This window comes from Podarcis melisellensis (genome assembly GCF_964234715.1).
Source record: "Podarcis melisellensis genome assembly, chromosome: 1".
In the NCBI taxonomy this organism is placed as follows: Eukaryota; Metazoa; Chordata; class Lepidosauria; order Squamata; family Lacertidae; genus Podarcis; species Podarcis melisellensis.
In genome coordinates, this window is record NC_138528.1 from 33049330 (window position 1) to 33070952 (window position 21623).

Genomic DNA, 21623 nt, shown 5'->3' on the forward strand with positions numbered 1-21623 from the left:
TTTGGGTGAATAAACATTTCTTTTTAAAACCCCTGAAAACTTTGTAATAGTTTAGAATTTGAGTTCAGGGGCATACCTTTTATATACAGTTAGAAATGTCTTTTTTTTTCCAACTTAGGCTGGTTTTTCCAAGAAGATTAAAGGGAAAAAATACGCTTGTTTTTTTGTGGGGGGTGGGATGGGTAAGTTTGGGGGAAATTGTAGGAATTGCACCTCACTTTGAATCTGGGTCCCAATTAAAAGATATCCCTTGTTCTTCTAGCAGAGGGAAAAGGTATAAAGTAAAGTAGCTCTAAGCTCTTAGGGTTCTAAGATATGCAAATAGTTTTCCCACTTCAGATCTCTGCATAGACTCGGCCGGTGCAAATTACTAAAGCATTCTGTGTGCCTCAGAGAGAGACAATGAGACCGCTACAACAGATGAAAAAGAGTTTCCAGCATGTTTGAAGGTATGCATCAGAAACTTTACTTTATTTTATATAAAATTATATGGTGTTCCCTCTGCATGAATTGTATTGAAACTGTGTTTGGACTTTAAAAATTGAATTTAAATTGATCTTTAAAGCTTTGAATGTCCTGCTGCCATAAAGAATATAGAGAATTAGCCATTTTTCATGAATTATGGATTACCTTAAGAATTGCTGCCACTCCAAGAAATGCACGCTTTTGGATTTGAATTTAAGTTTGTATATTTATCTAAAGAATTTTATAAAGATATAGTCTTCAGCCATATTTTTTTAGCTAAAAGAAAAAGAAAAAAAATGTGTGCAGTTCATTACAGGAAAGTTCTATCTTGAGTTAACTGAGCAACTATTCTTACTAGCAAAACCTTAAGGCAGTTAACAAAAATCCAAGTAAATTAAAAATACTTTTGATATTTGTATTTGTCCAGTTAATAAAGTATTTGTCCAAAGCTCATTTTTTCCAGAGCTCTTCTTTCTTCTTCATTACTGAAATTTTGCAATATACTTATTTAACTATTGCTACAAAAAGAAAAGAAGTCTTAATTAAACCTTTATATTATTCAAATCCATTTAAAGTCTTTTAGTTAAGCCAGTTTGAGGTGGGTAGGGGAGGGATCATAATCTTACATCAACTTCTTCAAAAAGTTGGTTTACATCAGCAACAAGCAGTAAGACTGAAGTAGCAACTATCCATCTTAAACTCTCTTGTCTTTTAAGTTTGTTCTTCACTGTTCAACTGCAACGACCACTCCAGCTAATTTTTTTTGTATTTCTTTGAGTATATAAGTAAAGAAGGTATCCTTAAACATTTGTTTTAAAATGCACACATCTCAAGGCTTCTTTCTATTCCTACATTTTACCCACACAGTGGCCAGTTCAAAATAAACACTGAGTACGTACGTACGACAATCAGCCTAATGAGAGCAGCCTTAAGACTTACTGTGATGATTGGCCAAAACATATTTCAGCTTTTGTGGATTTCATCCTTGTATGGAATATTATCCTTTTGTGGGATAGTCCTACATATTCTAATTCAAAGGCAATAAGATGATTTCTGGTCTACATACACATATACCGCTACCAGCATGAGTTTGACCAAACTGCGGGAGGTGGTGGACGACAGAAGTGCCTGGCGTGCTCTGGTCCATGGGGTCATGAAGAGTCGGACACGACTAAACGACTAAACAACAACAATACATATACCAACTAAGATGGCAGCCTTGATGGGCAGGGCATTAAATGTGTTACTTAAAAAACAAACAAACACAGGAGAGCTGCATTTCAGGGCTGGAAAAGAAAACAGGTAGTGGTGGCAATTATTTTGATTCAGAACTCTACTATGTATTTTAGTAGAACTGATTCTTACAGTGTAGAAATGCACATTATTCTATTTAAAAATAAATCACCAACGTACACTCAGCAGTTGACAGATAATGAGACTAGGCCTCAATGTTTCCTTGCACAGTGATGTGTTCTAAGTTTAGCACTGTTGTTTTCTGTGTATAGATATGTGTGTGTGTGTGTGTGTGTGTGTTCGTTCCATTTATCCATCCAATATAATGCTGAAGTCCATTAAAGCTTCACAACACACCTCCTGGAACTATGTATGGCGTATATATATAATTGGTTTCTTATTTTATTGGCCAGACCAACTTAACTTTTGCTGTACAAATTGTTGTTGTTGTTGTTGTTGTTCTTGTTGTTTTTAAAAAACTACATTGCACAGCATCTAAAGGGAATATAAACTTTATAAATAAATAGGTTTGTTGTACATGTTTGTTGTGAGGAGTCATTCCTTTCACGTGGCAGCACCTATACATTGGAATTCCCGGCCTATTGAGATTGAGCTGAAATCATTTCTGTTTCAGCAGGCCTTTCCAGACACCTGATTTGGTTATATTTGAACTTTATTTTTTTAGATGTTTATTGTGTTTTATTGGTTTTAGATGTTTTAAACAATTTTTAAATATGTTTTATCTATCTATTTATTTATTTTGTTTTGCTTTTTAATAACAGATGTGTTTACTACCCTGTGCTCCTTTGGCGGGAAGAGTGGAATATACATTTAATAGATGAATGAAAGAACCATTGATAGATTTGCACTCAAAATAAATCATGATTCACATGCCAACGAAGTAACCCTGTTGCTTAAATCTATTTTCATCCATAATCTAATTTTTAATTAGAAATGGTATCTTTGCCCTATTGATATAATAACCTATAAAACCTTTTTGGTTAACTAGTAAATTACACCGCTACAACTTCTGTAACTTCCTCAACTTTTTCTAACTTCTAATCCACCCTCAAGTCAGAATATTTGAACTTGAATGTATGTTAGCCTCAGCCTTCAACTTTGCAGTTACTCTGACACACACGCACACACACAGGTCAACGGGCTTGTCCATGTTGCTTCTTTACAAATCCCATTTCATCAGAGGTGACGGAGGGCTATGACACACTTTAGAGAAATTTAAGTGTATGGTAAATGTGTGTGTATAGCAATCAGTTGACTGCTTAACTGCACATAGAGAGCAGCAGGGTGGGATCACTTAACTCATGTGTGTCTATGAATAAAAAGTTATCTGAATTGGTCTTTAGGAAAAATCAACTGTCAGCAATGGAAAGCACTTCCATATTCATCTGAGAAAACTGAACTATCTAGTAGGACCTGTTGTAAAGGAAAAAGAAAGGAAACAGTGTGGTCTCTTTCTCTACCAAATTGGCAATGAACGTAACACAAATTGCCAGGTAGGAAGACCTTGCACATTCTGACTGGAATTTGTTTTGTCCACTGTAGTACCATTAAAACCAGATAGGTTGCTCTGGAGTAAGTAGGGCCAGCTGATGTTCTTGTGAAGCGGGCAGGGAGCACTGCTGATGCCTGCTTTGAACCCAACGTACGGTAGTTACTTTTGTGGTCTGGCCCTGTAAGCAGGACCACGTGGTTGCTTCTGGCCAGCCTTTGGACCATGTGGCTGCACATGGATTGTAAAGAATTAAAAGGTTGGCTTAGAGCCACTTGGAGTGCTACCAGCAAGGGCGACTGATAGATGACAGGGCTTACCAGAGGTCAATTTGCCCAAGGCCCCCTGAACATAAGAAGGCTGCAGCTCTGACACATGAGAAGAAATTTCACTTTACAAGACAGGGTGAGCAGAGGAGGTTATTTTATTTATTTAACAAGATTAATATGCCACTTAATCAGAAAAACCGCTAAGTTGCATAAAACAATATAAAAGAAAATAGTGATTTATTTTTTTAAAAAAAACCAACCCACTAGCCCCGCCTCACAATATGTAAGACTTTGGAATTCATAACACTTCCATTTTATAATTTGTTCCTTGTTAATCCCCCTTTCCTTTGATATGTACTTACCTGCAAGGCATGTTATCTTTTTTCCTCTGGTATCCTTGCAAATATGAAAAATAGTAGGTGATTTCATGCTCTTGGAACTGATGCACTCTTTTCACAAGTGTTCCTAATGAAATACCTAAAATATTTGGTTCTTTGTTATGTGGTTGGTTGCATTCTACTTTCATGTGTATTGTCTACATTAAAATAAATAAAAATGGAAGGGAGGGGATAAAATAAAGATTCTGTTAAACCTTAAAAAACAAAACAACCAAACACCAAGTAGCCATAATGAAATTCTTCAAAACATAGATAAAAATGAACAGTTTTGCAGCAAATATATGCAATAAAATTACATATCTAGGCAGGTTTGCTGAAACAAAAAAGGGTTTTGGTGGGTGTCAAAAACAGAACAGTGAAGGAACCTGCTTAATATTAATAGGCAATGAGATCTAGGGAGTAAGGGATAAATTCCCTGCAGAAGTGCACTTGGAGGGTCGGCAGCCCAGTACCTCAGTGCTAGAGAGCCCCGACTGCTGTTGAAAGGTACCAGGAACTCACAGGAACAAGGAAAGCAAGCTACCTTTTGCCACTGGTCCATCTAGGACAATATTGTTTAAGCTGACTGGCAGCGGCTCAGGTAGGGGGTCTCTCCCCGTTCCTCTTGGAGATGCCAAGGCTTGAACCTGTTGATCCTGGACCTGGCTACACAGGGGCAGAGGAAGAGGAGCAGGCGGCGTGCCACGCCCCCAGGACACGCATCATGCCTCTGTGGGTGGTGCGCCTCGCCCCGGGACACGCGCCAGCTCCATCCCTGCCTGCTCTCTGCCCACCGGTGTCGGCGCATGAAGCTCCGCCACTGTGGCTACATAGAAGCATCAACTATCGCAATTTTAAAAGGGCATTGTCAGTAACAGAGGGAAGTGTAGTGGTATCGAATTTCCAGATGCAACGCTCTACATTGCCCATGAGTAGGAAAGGTGATAGAACCTAAGGATAGAATTTATCACAAATGATCCTGTGTTGCCTCCCAAAAGTGTTTGTAAGCAGAACTGAGACCGTGTGTGTCTTGCAGTATTAATTCTCACTGTGCTAAGGGGCTAACTAGAATGCAGCCTTCCATGCAGGGCCGGATTTCGGTTTGTTGAGGCCCTCAGCTACTGAAGATAATGGGGCCCGTTCTATGTCCAGCTGTCCGTTGTCAACAATATATTGTCGCTGTTTTTCGTGTTGAATATATGCTATATGGCAATTTGTGGACCTACTAGGTATTTAAAGCCATTTGCATGTTGCCATGCAACCAGTCCATGCAGACTGTAGGCACCCTATATATAGAAATGAGCAAACCAGTGATATTTTAGGGAGCAGGCTAGCAGATGGGGCCCATTACTTACATCATAGGAGCCTACACAACACAAAAACACTCTTGCTGTACGTAGGTTTGATTTTATTTGTTTTTTATCTTATATTTTGGAAATGTACATCCAGTTTCTTTTTTCCTTTACATTTTTTTGGGGCCCGCAAGAGAGTGGAGCCCCAAGCTATAGCTTGTTAAGCTTGTATGTAAATCTGCTGCTGCTTCCATGTGTGAGAATGCAGATCTGGCACACCTTGGGAAAAGTGGAAAGGCAAAATATGGAAGAGAACCAGGGGGCAAGAATACTGGGTACTGAAAACGTTTTCTACTTGATGCATTGGCCACTATAACCACTACCATCCCCATTGCAGTTATCCCAAGTGAGCTTCCTTCCGGTTTCTGAGCCACAGTTGCTGCAGAGAGCATGGCTGCTGCAGGAGGGGTTTCAGGGTCGGAAGCAGGAAGCAGAAGTAGGATTCGGCACTCCTCTCCAATTCACTGCGCCTCCTGTTTGAACTGATAGTTGCACAGCAGAACTGCATTCTAGCACACCACTGCTGTCACAGGGTTTTGAAGGGGAGAGGTTAGCTCTCGCAGAAGGCACAAATCTCAAATCTCTGACTCTGCACTCCATGTGATCCAAGATCAGGTTTACCACCCCTTCCTCTATTTTTCTTTCTTTCGGTGTGAGCACATCGCTGCAGCCACTTTCTTTTGTGTTTTGGGTGATTAGAGATTCTTTTACTCTTTAGGACTAAGGCTTGTGTATGTACTGATTATTTGCAGTCCTGTTTAAAGTAGCAACCACACACTCTGTCTCTTTCATTTTTGTGTATTAAACCAATCTTTTTCTGCTTCCTGGTGCAACAAGTTCTTTCTTAGGCATGCATACTTTAAACAGACACATGTTCTGACTCCATATGAAATCTTCCATTCCTCTCAAGAGCACATACTGGGTCTATATCAGTGGGTGGATAAAAATCAATGATTTAAAAAATAATAATCAGATTTTTAAAAATTTAAATTGGTGTTTTTTTCATTTAAATTGGATTTTTTTAAAAAATAGATTTTTAAAAATAAAATGCTTTCGGAGCCAAAATATTTCTATTTAAGTTACATTATAGTCCAAAGGCTATTCATCAGGAAACAAGGATTTGTTTTTAACTGTGTAGCATAAGGCTTTATATGCAATGTTTAAATTTTTTTGGTAAATTAATTCCATTAATCCATTCACTATGTCATGGTCTTCCAGAGGTTTCTGTAAGATTTTGGGGAGCAGTTTTTTTCTAACGAGAAGATACTATTACAGATGCTTGTTTTTTCAGTTCTCAAAAGGGTGAATTTGTGTCTGCAGGGGTAACATGCCTTTTCTTCACAGGAAAAATGTTATAAAATAAACATACAGAGTTGACGGGGAAATCTTAATCTGCACAAGTAGCTAAGTGTGAAGCAGTAAAAATGAAAGTGCAACCTTGTGAGCAGAATACATTTGTACCTTGGTTGCTGAACGCTTTGGAATCGTAAGTTTCGACTCATGAATGATCGAAACCCGGAAGTGACTGTTCCGCTTTTCGAATGATTTTTAGAAGCCGAACGTCCAACATGGCTTCCATGGCTGCCAAGTGAGTGCAGGAAGCTCCTGCAGCCAATCGGAAGCCGCACCTAGGTTTCTGAATGGTTCTGGGAGTCAAACAGACTCCCGGAACAGATTAAGTTTGACAACCAAGGTACGACTGTACTCCACAGTCTTCAGATCTTTGTGTAATAATTGTGCAAGTCAGTTGCATGTCTAGGCAACTCAGACTTGAGTCAAGTACTGAAGGCACTCTCTTGGCAACCTCTTCCCAATCTCACTGGGTCCCAAAAACTGCACTAGCACTTAACTGAGTAGGCACCTGAATGTAGAAGCAAATCTAAAGAGGTGGGTGATGGTGGTCAGTCTAAGTGTTTGTTTGTTTTTTAAAGTTTAACCACATCAGTTAACGAACATGGCTACATATGCTATAATGTTATTGTTTCAGTTAAATAAATTGTTTAAGTTGTTGTTAAGGAAATGATTATTTTTCTCCTTCAAATAAAGCACAGCAGAAAAGTTGTCCAAATATAAACAGTTAACTTATTAAACCTCACAATAATTTCATAATTATCTGTCTATGTATTTCTAATAGTATAACCAAATCAGTAATTTTGGATATAACTGTAAAAACTACTCTGACAATTTATTATTCCAAAAATGAAACCTTCATCTGGTTGTAAATATTAAGATTATACCAGCAAGAATGAGTCTTTCTGTAAAAAAGTGATTTAAATTGAGTCTTACTTACTAGTCATTTAAATCATGACTTAAATTGTGATTTAAATCGATTTGATTTAAATCAAATCCACCCTGGTCTATATATGGGGTGGACATGTATGTGGGTTCAGATATACATCTGTAATGCTACTAAACTAGGGGAGATTAGCGACCAAACATAACAAATGCATATTCCTGCAAGTTAGCCTGAGAAGGGGCTAAGTCCACAGAGCTGTATTGCCGATAGACGGATACTCAGACCATAGAACTACAATTGGTAGAGAGGACTCAGTGTGATGTCATTTCCCCTCCTCTCCTGGAAAGGAAGAAGCATATAGCACTTCCAGTTCCTTTCTCTCTTTGACATGCCTGAAGCTGGTTATACTGTGAATATCAGCATTTTGCTTTTAACTTTGCTGCTAAGGATGGGATTTGAAACTCTGTTCGACCGACACATGTGGGCACCTGGAGGGATAAATTGCAATTAATTGCAATTAATATATCCTCTCCTACCCATTAAAACCCATCCCATATAAACTGGCTTGGACAGCCAGCTTCAGTCTTTAAAAGGCATCTGGAGGCTGTTCTTCCCAACATTTCTCCTGAAGAGTTTCAATTATAAATCTAGACATAAAATTTGGCACTCATCCTTTCTTCCTTGACCGTGTTTGTTAGCAACAAAAATAAGACTCACTGGAAATTTATGCTCCCACTTTTGTCTCTTACCTTCTCCAATATATTTTCCGTACCATAGAATAACATTGGGAATCATTTGAGCCATTTCATTTTAATTTCTGGATCCTCCCCCTTACCACAAAGCAATAACAAACATCAACAAACCAGTTTGTATTCCAGTTATGACTTTAGCCTGAGATCTTGTATGTTTTTATCGACATTGAACTCCTTTTTACAGCACCATCTGTTGAATATAACTAGAATTTCAGTGTAACATTGTACCCAAACATTGTTCCAAAATTAGATTAAAAAGAAAAGCACACTGGCTACATTATGCCAGAAACAAATAAATCCATTCATTTGAGCATCTGTGCAACCTCATCTTTGGGAGCCAATCATTTTGAGATGTATGAAGAGCTTTTATAATGATGGTGATTATGATGAGGGGGAGACTAGGTAAGGAACAATACACAATGGCCTTCAAGCAAAAAGAAAGGAAAAAAGAGTGTCATAGCAGAGAGCCTTTTAATGTAGGTGGGAAGTACCGCAGGGTGTATATTAACTGTAAGCGATAGCATTACATCTCTGCTTTAGACAGAGGCAGGCATTTATCAAAACCCAAACAAACAGATTGTTCCAGCGCTACACTGCTTTTTCTAAGAAACACTGACAAACTGAGAAGTTCACAGAGCACAGCACATTTCCCAGTGCAGACTTGAAACGCTGTTGAAAACTGAGATATAAGATGGCGACTATCCCTTGATTTTAAAAAACCACTATTTGCATCTGATTACAGCCAATATTTCCAAAGCAAAATAACATGCTTTCTCGATCAGGCTATATGGGGACTTCCGGCTGGTTTGCTTCCAAGAAAATCTATACCCTTGTTTTGCCTGTTGGTGGTAGAGGCTGGTAGTCATTTCTGCTTGCCTAGCTAACAGCGGGTGGCGCTGTGGTCTAAACCACTGAGCCTCTTGGGCTTGCTGATCAGAAGGTCGGCAGTTCGAATCCCTGAGACGGGATGAGCTCCCATTGCTCAGTCCCTGCTCCTGCCAACCTAGCAGTTCGAAAGCATTCCAGTGCAAGTAGATAAATAGGTACCGCTCTGGCAGGAAGGCAAACGGTGTTTCCGTGTGCTGCTCTGGTTTTGGTGTTCCGTTGCACCAGAAGCGGCTTAGTCATGCTGGCCACATGACCCAGAAAAACTGTCTGCAGACAAACGCCGGCTCCCTCGGCCTGTAAAGCAAGATGAATGCCGCAACCCCAGAGTCATCTGCGACTGGACTTAACTGTCAGGGGTCCTTTACCTTTTAACTAACAGCTCTAATTGCTGAATTGTTCAAAAACTAGTAGAACTGACAGGATATGACAGAACTCAGAGCCTTCATTTAACTTCCCCCCTGTCATGATACCCAAGCTGGAGGCAGTAGGGAAGGTGGTGGTGGGGAGAACAGAAAGAGTGGATGTGGCTGAAAACCATTTAGAAAGGAAGAAAGAAAAGGGGAACACCCCTTATGCAACAATGTTTGGTCTTCCATCTGAGGGATTGTCTCCCCACTAAGCATTTTTTGTACTTCTGCAAACCTGGGGTTCCCTTGGGCCTTTTGATGTGCATGGGTCATGCCATTTGGGCTACTTAAGGATCAGTGCTTACTGCTGAACATCACAAATGGAGGGAATTATACAGAATTCTATGAGGTTCCCCCCCCCAACACACACACCACCGTAGCTACCATGTCATCAAGATTATTGTCTGAGATAACTGCTAATCACAGCAAGAATACTGCACACAAGAGAATGAATCATTTGCTTAGGTTCTGGGAATCATGAGCACAGATGCACACACTGTTACATTAGTGGTCATGCAAAATTCAGATCGGATAACACACAAGATTTCGTATGCTGTCTACTATCATGAGATGTGACCTGTTGCACTCTGATATGTGTGGGTGGAGAATATTCTTTTTTCATCCACGAATTCCCTGCTGGATTGGAGTGGTTGACTTCATTTTTGTTTCTGAAAGTGCAATGCAAATGGCAAATGATAAAACAAAGCTGAACAGATGTTCCATTTTGAATGGGAAAAGGCTTGCTTTGCTTATTGGAGAGCTCCCAGGGAAATCTTCCAGAAGATCCTAACAATAATCGGAAGCTACGAACGATGTTGCACTGTTCCTGGCGCTAGTCAGGGACAGAGAGAAAAAAGGAGCCTGTGAACCTCATGTGAATTTGAGGGGAACACCATAAAGACAAAGGGCACCGCCCAGCCACTTCCAAGTCCCAGTGATTTTGAGGAGACAGAGAAAACACCTGCTTACCTCTCCTGCTGAAATTAAATGGGACTTAGAAAGGCTTTGAGCCAGTGTGGTGTAGTGGTTAAGGGAGGTAGACTCGTAATCTAGTGAACTGTGTTCGATTCCCCGCTCCTCCACATGCAGCTGCTGGGTGACCTTGGGCCAGTCACACTTCTCTGACATCTCTCAGCCCCACTCACCTCACAGAGTGTTTGTTGTGGGGGAGGAAGGGAAAGGAGAATGTTAGCCGCTTTGAGACTCCTTAGGGTAGTGATAAAGCGGGATATCAAATCCAAACTCTACTCTTCTTTGGGTCCTGCTCAGAGATGGTGCTTCATTGGAGCTGTTAATGACAATCTTGTCACAATGGCAAGTTCACTTCAAACCATTCCTTTGAAATGTATTATGAAATCCCCAGTTATTACAAATAGGTCAATGGTACCGGGTTGGTCCAACTCATATTATCTGAACACCACCCATAACTCCAACTGCCCACCAATTCCTCTTATTGCTGCCATTTCCTAGGTAACCAAACAGCCAGCCATAGAAATGGAATGTGCAAAGGGAAGAAGGAACCCAATCTGGAAGTATTTCTATTTGTGTCTTGTTTAATCGTATTCCTAATTCTCAAGAGTTATCTACGATTGACGTCAGAAAACACACAACACAAGAGGCAGGGGAGAGGTTAGGTCAGCATGGAAGAATGCAGAACTTTCAAGCTGCTGTGCATTTGAAAGTTTTGACTTTAGTATTTAACTATTTCACTGCACGAAACCCACACATTTAGGATAGTTTTATGATCCAAGACACTGAACTTTGGAAAGAAGACTGCATCACGGAAATTCTGTACCATCCACAAATCTGCTCTAGGTTTTTTTAAAAGCAGTTTTTCCAAATGCACAAATAACACCCCACACTAAAATAAAAAGGCCAAATGCACACAAAGATTGCTTTGCTCTTTGCCGACACTCTGCATCCGTTGCAGTTTCATCATCATCATCATCCTTCACCAGAAGTTCTCAAGGTGGTGCACAAGATAAAAATACAGGGTAAAAGCACAAAATAAATTGTTAAAGTGCAGACTTTTCAGTACTGACTCCTCTTAGCTCACAGAGGAAATAAGACAACTCTTGACATGATGCGGTATTATTGTTTGGGTATCTGTGGGCTCAGGGGGTGTGGGGCATACATATGGGGGGAAAAGAAAAGAAAAAAGAAAAACCTCTCACACCCCCATGCTAGGCTCAAAACATCCCTGTACAGTGTCAGACCTTGGCATGTTCTTGTCTTAGCCAGCAAAGACTCCAAAAACTGTCCCCTGCAGCTACAGTTCTCCTCTTCCCTCTAGTTTCTTCTTGCTTGATCCTTCTGCTAAGTTCTTACAGTACTGATTTACTTACTGTACTTTTCTGTGTATAAGACCAGGATTTGTTTCTTTAAAAATCATGCTAAAAAGTGGTGGTGGTCTTATACATGGGTAGTGCATAGGGTGGATTGGTTGCTGCCATGGCTGTCAGCAGCTATTGTGCATATTATTGGTTCCTGCGTCAATGGGTGGTGTTGATTCTGTGATGATCCGGCAGGTGGGCAGACGATTGGCAACTTCCGCTGGTGATGGGACAGATGGGAGGTGGATTGGGCAATGTGTGCATGTGTGCGATTTATGGCAACCCCCCCCCCCTAAAAGAAAGCTCAAACAACTCTGGGCAATCCTCCAGAAGAAAAAAAGCTCAACAACTCTGAGCCATCTCCCCCCATTTCCTTAAATTTGAGTCCCCAAAAATAGGGGTAGTCTTATACACGGGGGCGTCTTATAGACGGAAAAATACGATACTTATTTCTTTCTCAGTTTAACAGATGTCACAGGGCAGGCCCCAACTCTTTCTCAGAGAGACTCCCAGACTGAAGGCTGCTCAGTCTAGCAGACTCACTGAGCTAGGTAGGCCAATGCAGAAAATAATACCTCCAGACAAACTGAAGGACAGTGCCAGGTAAGTTTGTGCCTTGAATGTATTCTGAGAGTGCAAAGTCTGTTAGAACCTCAACAGATCTCGCAAAATATATGCTGGTCTATGGATTATCTTAAAAATACATTCAAATGAGACAAATTGACTGATATTTGTTTTTATGTGTGTGGTGCATGCTCTGGTTATCTCCCGCTTGGACTACTGCAATGTGCTCTACGTGAGGCTACCTTTGAAGGTGACCCATAAACTACAACTAATCCAGAATGCGGCAGCTAGACTGGTGATTGGGAGTGGACGCCGAGACCACATGACACTGGTCCTGAAAGACCTACATGGCCTCGGCCCAGTATACCTGAAGGAGCATCTCCACCCCCATCATTCAGCCTAGACACTGAGGTTCAGCGCTGAGGGCCTTCTGGCGGTTCCCTCACTGCAAGAAGCAAAGCTACAGGGAACCAGGCAGAGGGCCTTCTCGGTAGTGGCATCCGCCCTGTGGAACGCCCTCCCATCAGATGTCAAAGAGGAAAACAACTACCTGACATTTAGAAGACATCTGAAGGCAGCTCTGTTCAGGGAAGTTTTAAATGTGTGACATTTTAATGTATTTTTAATCTTTGTTGGAAGCCGCCCAGAGTGGCTGGGGAAGCCCAGCCAGATGGGCAGGGTACAAATAAATTATTATTATTGTTGTTGTTGTTGTTGTTGTTGTTGTTGTTATTAAGCCACAACAAAGCTGCAATAAATGCAGCACAAGTTGCTCCTTCTGCCAGGTGACTCGGTGGAGTCACAGTAAAGCCCAGCATCCCTAGTCACAGAGCTCTACCACCCCTGAACTTACCACGAACCTGTAAGCTCCACCGCCTGGCTCCACCCCTAGACCTGCTCTGAGCCCCTGCCACCTCCAGGCACTAATCACGTACCCAAACTACTGACTTGAGGAGGTGGCAATCAACATGATTTTGGTTGCATGTATGAAGAGCACAACCTCTCACACTAGACAGTATCTGCCATCACTTTAGATTTAGCGATTAACATAAAATAAAACCCATCAAAGCAAAACAGATACTCAAAGTTTCGGCACTGAATAACAGCTGCATCGTCAAATAAAGCTTACTCGTTCAGCCATTATTTGCAAAGCATTCAAATGGCTTATCCAGGCAGTTGTGGAGATTTTTAAACAGCAAATAAAAATAATACTCAGTTTGAATTTTTGTGCACATGATTTCAACTTCACTATGCACGAAAGTTTCAATGTCCATAAACGATTTTATCTTTTTCTGAGAGCTGCTTCAAGTTTGCTTTCCTGCCTAGGTTTCTGCCTGCCGCTTCTAATCCTCATTTTTATTCCTGTTGGTTATCTGATCTCTTTGATCCTTCAGAGGAGGCCTTGAACTCTGGTTTTATTCCTAATGGAGTCCACTGGCAAGAAGTGGTGTTTTTTTTTCTCCTGTGGTTTTGCAGTCTTTATCACATTTGAGCTTTTTGTTTACTTTTCATAGGTTTTTGTAGCTTTTTTATATTTTCTGGAGATTCTGGACATTTTGTAGCACAAGAGAAACTACCCAAACACTTGATATTTGTAGCAAAATCTTCAGCCACTGAGAAAATGGCCTTTTAATTTTTATCTTGTGTTTTCATTAAACAAAGAAGGAGTTGGGGGGGGAGGGAGCGGAGAGAGAGAAGGCAATGTTTAAACAATATGGCCCAAGATACAGTCTGAAGACACATGAGGCCACTTAGCTTGATGAGCTAAGCAGGTCTGGGTCTGGGAAACACCTGAGCAAGTGACTCTCTGCAAACTGCAAGTACACTGCCATGGGCTCCCTGACAGAAGAAAGGAGGGATATAAGTGTGAGAAAATAAATAAATATGGCAGTACAGTGGTACCTCTGGTTACGTACTTAATTCGTTCCGGAGGTCCGTTCTTAACCTGAAACTGTTCTTAACCTGAGGTACCACTTTAGCTAATGGGGCCTCCCGCTGTTGCCGTGCCACTGCCATGCGATTTCTGTTCTCATCCTGAAGCAAAGTTCTTAACCCGAGGTACTATTTCTGGGTTAGCGGAGTCTGTAACCTGAAGCGTATGTAACCTGAAGCGTATGTAACCCGAGGTACCACTGTATAGAAAATTCAGATTATAGACAGCTTGGGAGGTTGCCGAAATGCGTGGTGCAATGCATCCAGTTCCCCCTGCCCCCCGTATTCCTTCAGAATGGGCGGCAGGTATCGGACGATCTGCGAGTGAAGCAGCCCCCCCCCGGCCCTGGGGTTTTGGGGGGAGGATAATTACTCCCATATATCCTCAATTAGCTGCACGGAAAGGCTCCGCTGGCATAGGGACAGTGGTTCGCCATGGCAGCCAGACAGGAAGTGCCCACTATACCACTTCAGACTGCAGTTCAGGACTCACATCACTGAATACTTCTCCACAGGAAAAAAACAAAATGTCAGCGAGATGGTGGCCTTCTGTGAAAACTAGGCCTAATCCTTTTCAATAGAAAATGCTTCCATTGAGTGTCTGCCATGATTCTCCCAAAGTCTTTTGCCCCTCTTTGTTCCTTTTGTCAGTAAGTTATGAGTTTGCTGTTCTAGAGGTAGATAAAATTCTGTTCAAAGGTACATTTCACAGCGTATAAAATACGTTTATTTAAATTTTGATGCCCTAAGGCATTTTGTGATTAACTTAAGGAGTCAAGCCCTCTTTACAGGTTATGTAGCATATCTGAACTCTTTTCGCTTGATCTCACCTTGAAATGTGGCTTTGCTCCCTGGTTCTTTATACATGCTACAATGCATTCTTCTTTAGCTTTAGCTTTAGTTTCTGTCTTACAGAATGTACTATTCATGATTTTCTTTGTTGCTTCATTCCTTTTGCATTTTAGCCTTGAGGATGTGAGAAATGTAAACGAATTATTTCTTTTTCAAACTCACTGCAGGTTAAATATGAAACTTCTGTTCTGCTGGACAAAATATCTGTTTTAGACATGAAGGGCTCGCAGGAGATGCTTTTGTTGTAACCTTCCACATTGCAGTGCACCCTTTGTAGGGCTGACATTGAAGATGGTCCAGAAATGACAGTTCAAAAATAAGGCCACAAGATTATTAACTGGTTCTGGACATTTTGACCGTATTTTATCAGTGCTTTATCAACTGTGCTGGCTTCCATTCCATGTTGAGGTCCACTTGGAAGTCTAGATTTTAAGCTCTAAAATGTTGAGCAGCTTGGGATCGGGTTGTTTGGGGGAGGGGGGAAGTCTTCTCCTGTAATTGCCTACCCAGATCTTAAGATCTTCTTTGAAAGTACCTTATCAAATGAGCGTGGCTGCTAGCCTTCTCAGTGGTGACACCCCAACTGTTGAATAGCCTCCTCAGAGACACTCACATGGCACTTCTTTATGGTTTATTTCGTTATAAATTCAAGGTTGTCTCCCCTTAGGGGCAAATTTCAAATTTTGAGAAATGACCATGGGGACCAGTCACAAAATGGCTGCTGTGAAGAAGAAGAAGAAGAAGAAGAAGAAGAAGAAGAAGAAGAAGAAGAAGAAGAAGAAGAAGAGGAGGAGGAGTAGTTTGGATTTGATATCCCGCTTTATCACTACCCGAAGGAGTCTCAAAGCGGCTAACATTCTCCTTTCCCTTCCTCCCCCACAACAAACACTCTGTGAGGTGAGTGGGGCTGAGAGACTTCAGAGAAGTGTGACTGGCCCAAGGTTACCCAGCAGCTGCATGTGGAGGAGCGGGGACGCGAACCCGGTTAACCAGATTACGAGACTATCGCTCTTAACCACTACACCACACTGGTGTAGAGCACAGAATAGCACAAAATGCCCAAAGACTACTGTGAGGACAAGGCATAATGACCCACATCTAAGAGAACAAAAGATGACACAGGACCACAACATAGTGCATGTCCCCTCCAATCAGGAGACAACTCAAGGGGCAGAGAAGGCAACTGCAGTAGCTGTATTGTGCTCATTTACGGAGAGAAGCTTTGTACCTCTCCTCAGAACTGATGAATAAGTAAATTTTCTGCTGCTGCAACAGTTTGACCTACAAATACAAAGGGAAGTACAGTGGTACCTTGGGTTACATACGCTTCAGGTTACAGACTCTGCTAACCCAAAAATATTACCTCGGGTTAAGAACTTTGCTTCAGGATGAGAACAGAAATCGCACTGCGGCAGCAGGAGGCCCCCATTAGCTAAAGTGGTGCTTCAGGTTAAGAACAGTTTCAGGTTAAGAACGGACCTCCGGAACAAATTAAGTACTTAACCCGAGGTACCATTGTTGCATGGACTACAAGGTGTTTGTGGATGTGGGGAAGTAGAAACTGGATCACGTGTACTGAAAGATTGAGACAGACGAACAGGATTCAACCACCCAATTGTCCTTCAAATGCCCTTCCTGCCGAAACACATCCATTTTCCTGGAAGTGAATCAGTTGCGTGATATTTTCAGAGATGTTTTGTTGCACTTACTGCTTTGGAGGAGGTGGGGAGTGAATTTCAGTATTTTTTATCTTATCTTAAATATGAATATTTAATTTTTTTAATTTCTCCTTCCTGCCTGCCTTTTTTTCACGAGGTGCATTGGCTACACTCCCTGCATTTCTGGGACACAATGTCCCCAGGAAAGACACCTCTCCCTGAAAGTCACCAAATATCCACATGCACCCACTATCAAAAGGGATAGATTGCTAACTTCCATCCAATCTAACAAATCTAACCTAAGCATCTCTGGCACACTATAGCAATTTTAAAAGAAGTGATTTTTCATAAAATAATGATTGCTACATGACAAGTAATTGCAAGAACTGAGCAATGCTGCGTTTGCTTAGTAAATGGCCAAGGGTTTTATTAGTACAGACATTTCCCCCTGTCTTTAGTATTGTATCTCTTCCTACCTGTTCACCTGGATGTCTCAGACTCATCTATGTCAGCCTTCCTATCCTCAGGTTCACACTGTTGATGGGGCATGCATCTTCTTCTTCTCTCCTTTGCTCCCCACATTCAATCAATCAGCAAGTCGCGTCACTCCCTGAACAGCATTGTAAGAAATCCACCTGGCCCTTCCTCTTCCTCCCACTCAGAGAAATCTCACATTCATGCTCTGGTAGTCACCTGAGTCCTAGCCTGAGATTACTGCTCAGTGTAGACAGAAACCTGAACAGGATCTATTGATAGATCTCTGGGTGATTTGCACTGGATCACCAAGGATTTCGCACTTCATAGCAACAACTTGCCCTCCAGAATTAGGCGGGGTGTGAAAGGACTGCGAGCTCAGGTCTGGTTTTGTGTGAAAAGGCTGTGAGAGCAGGTCTAGAACATGCATTTTTCCTGGCCCCCACCTAGCTCATCAGAGTACACATAAGCCTGCCCCACCCTATTATTATTATTATTATTATTTCAACTTATACAGCATCCTATACCTGGAGGTCTCAGGGCGGTTCACAACAAGACCACAACATATGAAATCAAACCAAAAGCAGTAACCCAATAACCCTCCTCCCCCAAAAAGTCACATTCTAAAAGGGTATTGGATGTCAATAAGATCAACTAAAGGCCTGGTTTAAAAGGAATGTTTTTGCCTGGTGCCTAAAGGTGTATAATGAAGGCACCAGGTGAACTTTCCTGGGGAGAGCGTTCCATAGATGGGAAGCCACTGCAAAGAACCCTGTTTGGCCCTCTTCCAGGTCCAAACGGACCCACGCACCAGCCACCGTGCACCAGTTGAATGTGTTCAAAATGGTTGCCTCGTGTACTGAAAACAAATTCTTGGGATCCAGTACACTCAGAGACATCCTCTTCCTTACTTCTAAGCATATAATGTCTCCCACCCCCAAGCTTTCTACGCTACTAATTTGCACTTGATGGGCTACAAGGCCTATGGGGAAAAAACAAAGTAGATGTTGCAAGCTTGAACTCCCCCACACCATTCTTTTACGTTATGAACTCGCTTGGATCAGGGACCTACCTATTTTTCCTGTTGATGACAATTAAGACCTGCTGGAGCACAGTTGTGATTGGTTTTTGTCCTCAAGAACCGGCATTGTTAGAGAATGGAGTGCAGCTTCTTTTTTCTTTTCTTAAATATATATATATAGCTTCTTACGTGAGGCCCTTAGCCAAAGCAAGAAAAAATAACTTAGTCAACAGCTTTTGCATAAAATGCCTGCTCTATCACCTCCTGTGATGCAGTAATGAATGAGCACGGACCAGACATCTTCAGATTCTCCAGATGTTAAGGATCCTCCAGGATGCTTAGTTCCTGACAAGACACTGAGTGTATAATATACATTGAGTGTATAATATAGCCTTGCTCTTCAATACATCAGTCAGAGAAGCTGTTGTTGTGTGTTTTTAAAAAGACTGTCACGGACTGTTGCAAAACAAAAAGGTGAGTCACCAGAAACGTTTTTTTACAAAGACTCCAAGGCAAACCACACACAGCTTTGAGAAGCCTATTAAGGCTGTCGGTTAATTTCAGACTATGCTTCTGAACAGTGGTGAAGCTAGGTAGTTTTACACCCTGGACTTACTGGTCTTACAGAGAGCCCTCTTTTAGGTGACTGTGTGTATTGCTTCATTCCTGAAACACATGTTGATGTTGTTGTTGTTTAGTCGTTTAGTCGTGTCCGACTCTTCGTGACCCCATAGACCAGAGCACGCCAGGCACTCCTGTCTTCCACTGCCTCCCGCAGTTTGGTCAAACTCATGCTGGTAGCTTCGAGAACACTATCCAACCATCTCGTCCTCTGTCGTCCCCTTCTCCTTGTGCCCTCCATCTTTCCTAACATCAGGGTCTTTTCCAGAGAGTCTTCTCTTCTCATGAGGTGGCCAAAGTATTGGAGCCTCAGCTTCACGATCTGTCCTTCCAGTGAGCACTGAGGGCTGATTTCCTTAAGAATGGATAGGTTTGATCTTCTTGCAGTCCATGGGACTCCTAAGAGTCTCTTCCAGCACCATAATTCAAAAGCACATACTGAAACACATACTTAACATTTATTCCTCCCCTCCCCCTCCAATGTTATGCTTTACTGCTGCTTTCACCAGTAGTAGCCAGTTTGCTAACTCTTACTAAAAATAATGGGGGGAAAGACATAGCTTGTGCAGTTTTGCATTTTAAAATCATACAAATCATAGCGTCATCATGACTATAGGAATAAAATGGAGTTTCTTAACAATGTATTAAGTGTAAAAATGGACCAAGTGTCTCACTTAATGGGATTAGTTTTACCTCATGTTGTGTTGATCAGGCAAAACTTTACCACAGTCTGGGCTCTCTCACACATGATTAAATTCCTACTGCCCAAAAAAGCTTGTTATTCAGATGCAGAAAAGGTATTTGGAAACTTAGGCTGCTACTGGCTCAGGTTATTGTGCAATAACTTGTTCATATTGACTCATCTCTAGAAGATACCTGTAGTATGAAAGTATGCATTGGGGTTTTTCCTGATCATAGTAGTGACTGGTATCTTGCTTTGGATTTAATTTGATACTAAAGATTTATGTACTATTGAGTCTTTCCTCTCGCAGAAAAGCTTACAGGATGTATCTTAAGAAATTGGTACTCAGTTAATTGGATTTCTTGGCCACACTTCACCTTACGGTCCCAGGGCAGGCTACAACAATATAAAACACAATATTAAAAATCATTTTAAACAATTTACAACCAGAAGAATAGGGTGGGTCCTAAAAATGCAAGTATCTCAGGTGTCACTGGCTAGTTGTGTTTTCAGCATATGACAGAGAAAGCTCTCCTGGATGACATACACATATGTTGTTGCTGTTATTTAGTAAATGTAAGACAAACTTACATACTGAATCAAATCTCTGACTATTTGGAGCAGTGAAAAATTTCTCCGAAAACCCACTTTTACTGATGAGGAGGACTCTGAAGCTGGAGGTTCCATGTAGTTACTGTGACAAATATCCATTTGCGTGGACAGGCGGAGTCCCCAGATCCTGCGCGGTCCCCCCGTCATGTGGAATAACGACTCAAGACAACGTGCTATGGGATTAAATTGGCCACAACTTTATTAAATTTCAAATGTGGGTAGACCTTGGCTCAGGCATTGGGCGTTCTCCCTCCCCAGTCCCCAGCCGGGGACCTAGGGATCATCAGGGTTATCCAGTGTGGGGGGGGATGGGCCGGCTCTGGAGAACATATGTTCAAGCAGAGATAGCCGCCCCCGTAATGCCGCCGCCACAGGGGAGAGCAATGACGACCTTCCGGCGTACGGTCAAAGCCTCCCTTCAGAAACCCCTTTAATGGGGAACCCTGGTATCGCCGCCGCAAAGAGGAAGATGGACAAAAGGATTCCACCCAAGGCCTGATACCGCCAAAGTTGTGACATTTTGCCACGGGAAAGGCGAAACCTGCCAATGCAGGGAAATTCCTTTCCGGCCTTTTAACAGCGACCTTAACATAGCAGCGCCCGCATACCTGTGAAGAAAAATTAACCTGCAAAACCTGTGAGGAAAATTAACCTGCAACATAAGACATTGACTGAGGGTGGGTAGGGTGGGAGAAGCTCTGGAGCCAAGTGAGAATTCCCAGGTAAGATCCTCCCTCCTTTGTGTGGGCAGGTAATCCCTCCCCTACTTGGCCTGGTCTCCTTGGCAACTCTTCCCCCAGGTGGGATTGGACAACTGACTGAGGTAGGCGGAGACCTCCAGGTATCCCACCTGAGGGAAGGCGAAGCCTAGCCTATGCTGTTGGAGCCGCTCCAGGTCTAGGGGCTGCACGCGTCCACGCAAAGGGCGCCCCCCGTTTTAAGCGGGGAGCGGTCATTATAGACCAGTTCCTGATCTCCTTTTAAAGCCATTTAAGGAAGTGGCTTCAACGACATTTTTTTTCTTTTTGTCTGTCCTGAATCTTCTGCCAATCAGTTCCCCTGGGTGATTTGTATTATGGCAGAAAGATGAGGGGAAGCCTACCTTTCTGTTTCTGTGCCCCATTCATAAATTTATAAATCTCTACTATGTAGCTCCTTATAGTGCAATCCTAGGCATGTTCCAATTGAGTTCAATCAGATTTTGCTTCAAGATAAGTGTGTGTAGGAAAGCCAGCTTTCCAAAATGAACATGATTGGCTGTGCAAAACAGATTCACATCTTTCTTCCCCCACACCCCAGAAGCCACTGTAGTTCAGGGAAAGGGATGGAGGAGAAATTTAATTCCATTTCACATTTAAGGGCAAACCTACCAAATTCGCCCTCTC

The 21623-nt window shown here is 42.0% G+C and overlaps 1 long non-coding RNA gene across 2 annotated transcripts in view; it reads left to right on the forward strand.

Annotated features, from left to right (window-relative positions):
• The first annotated feature begins 288 nt into the window (after positions 1 to 288).
• LOC309373000 overlaps positions 289 to 21623 on the forward strand; it is a 60652-nt gene continuing 39317 nt past the window's right edge. For both annotated transcript variants that reach the window (XR_014169754.1, XR_014169755.1), the window contains exon 1: positions 289 to 449. This is a non-coding gene — a long non-coding RNA (uncharacterized lncRNA). The remainder of the gene's footprint in view (positions 450 to 21623) is intronic.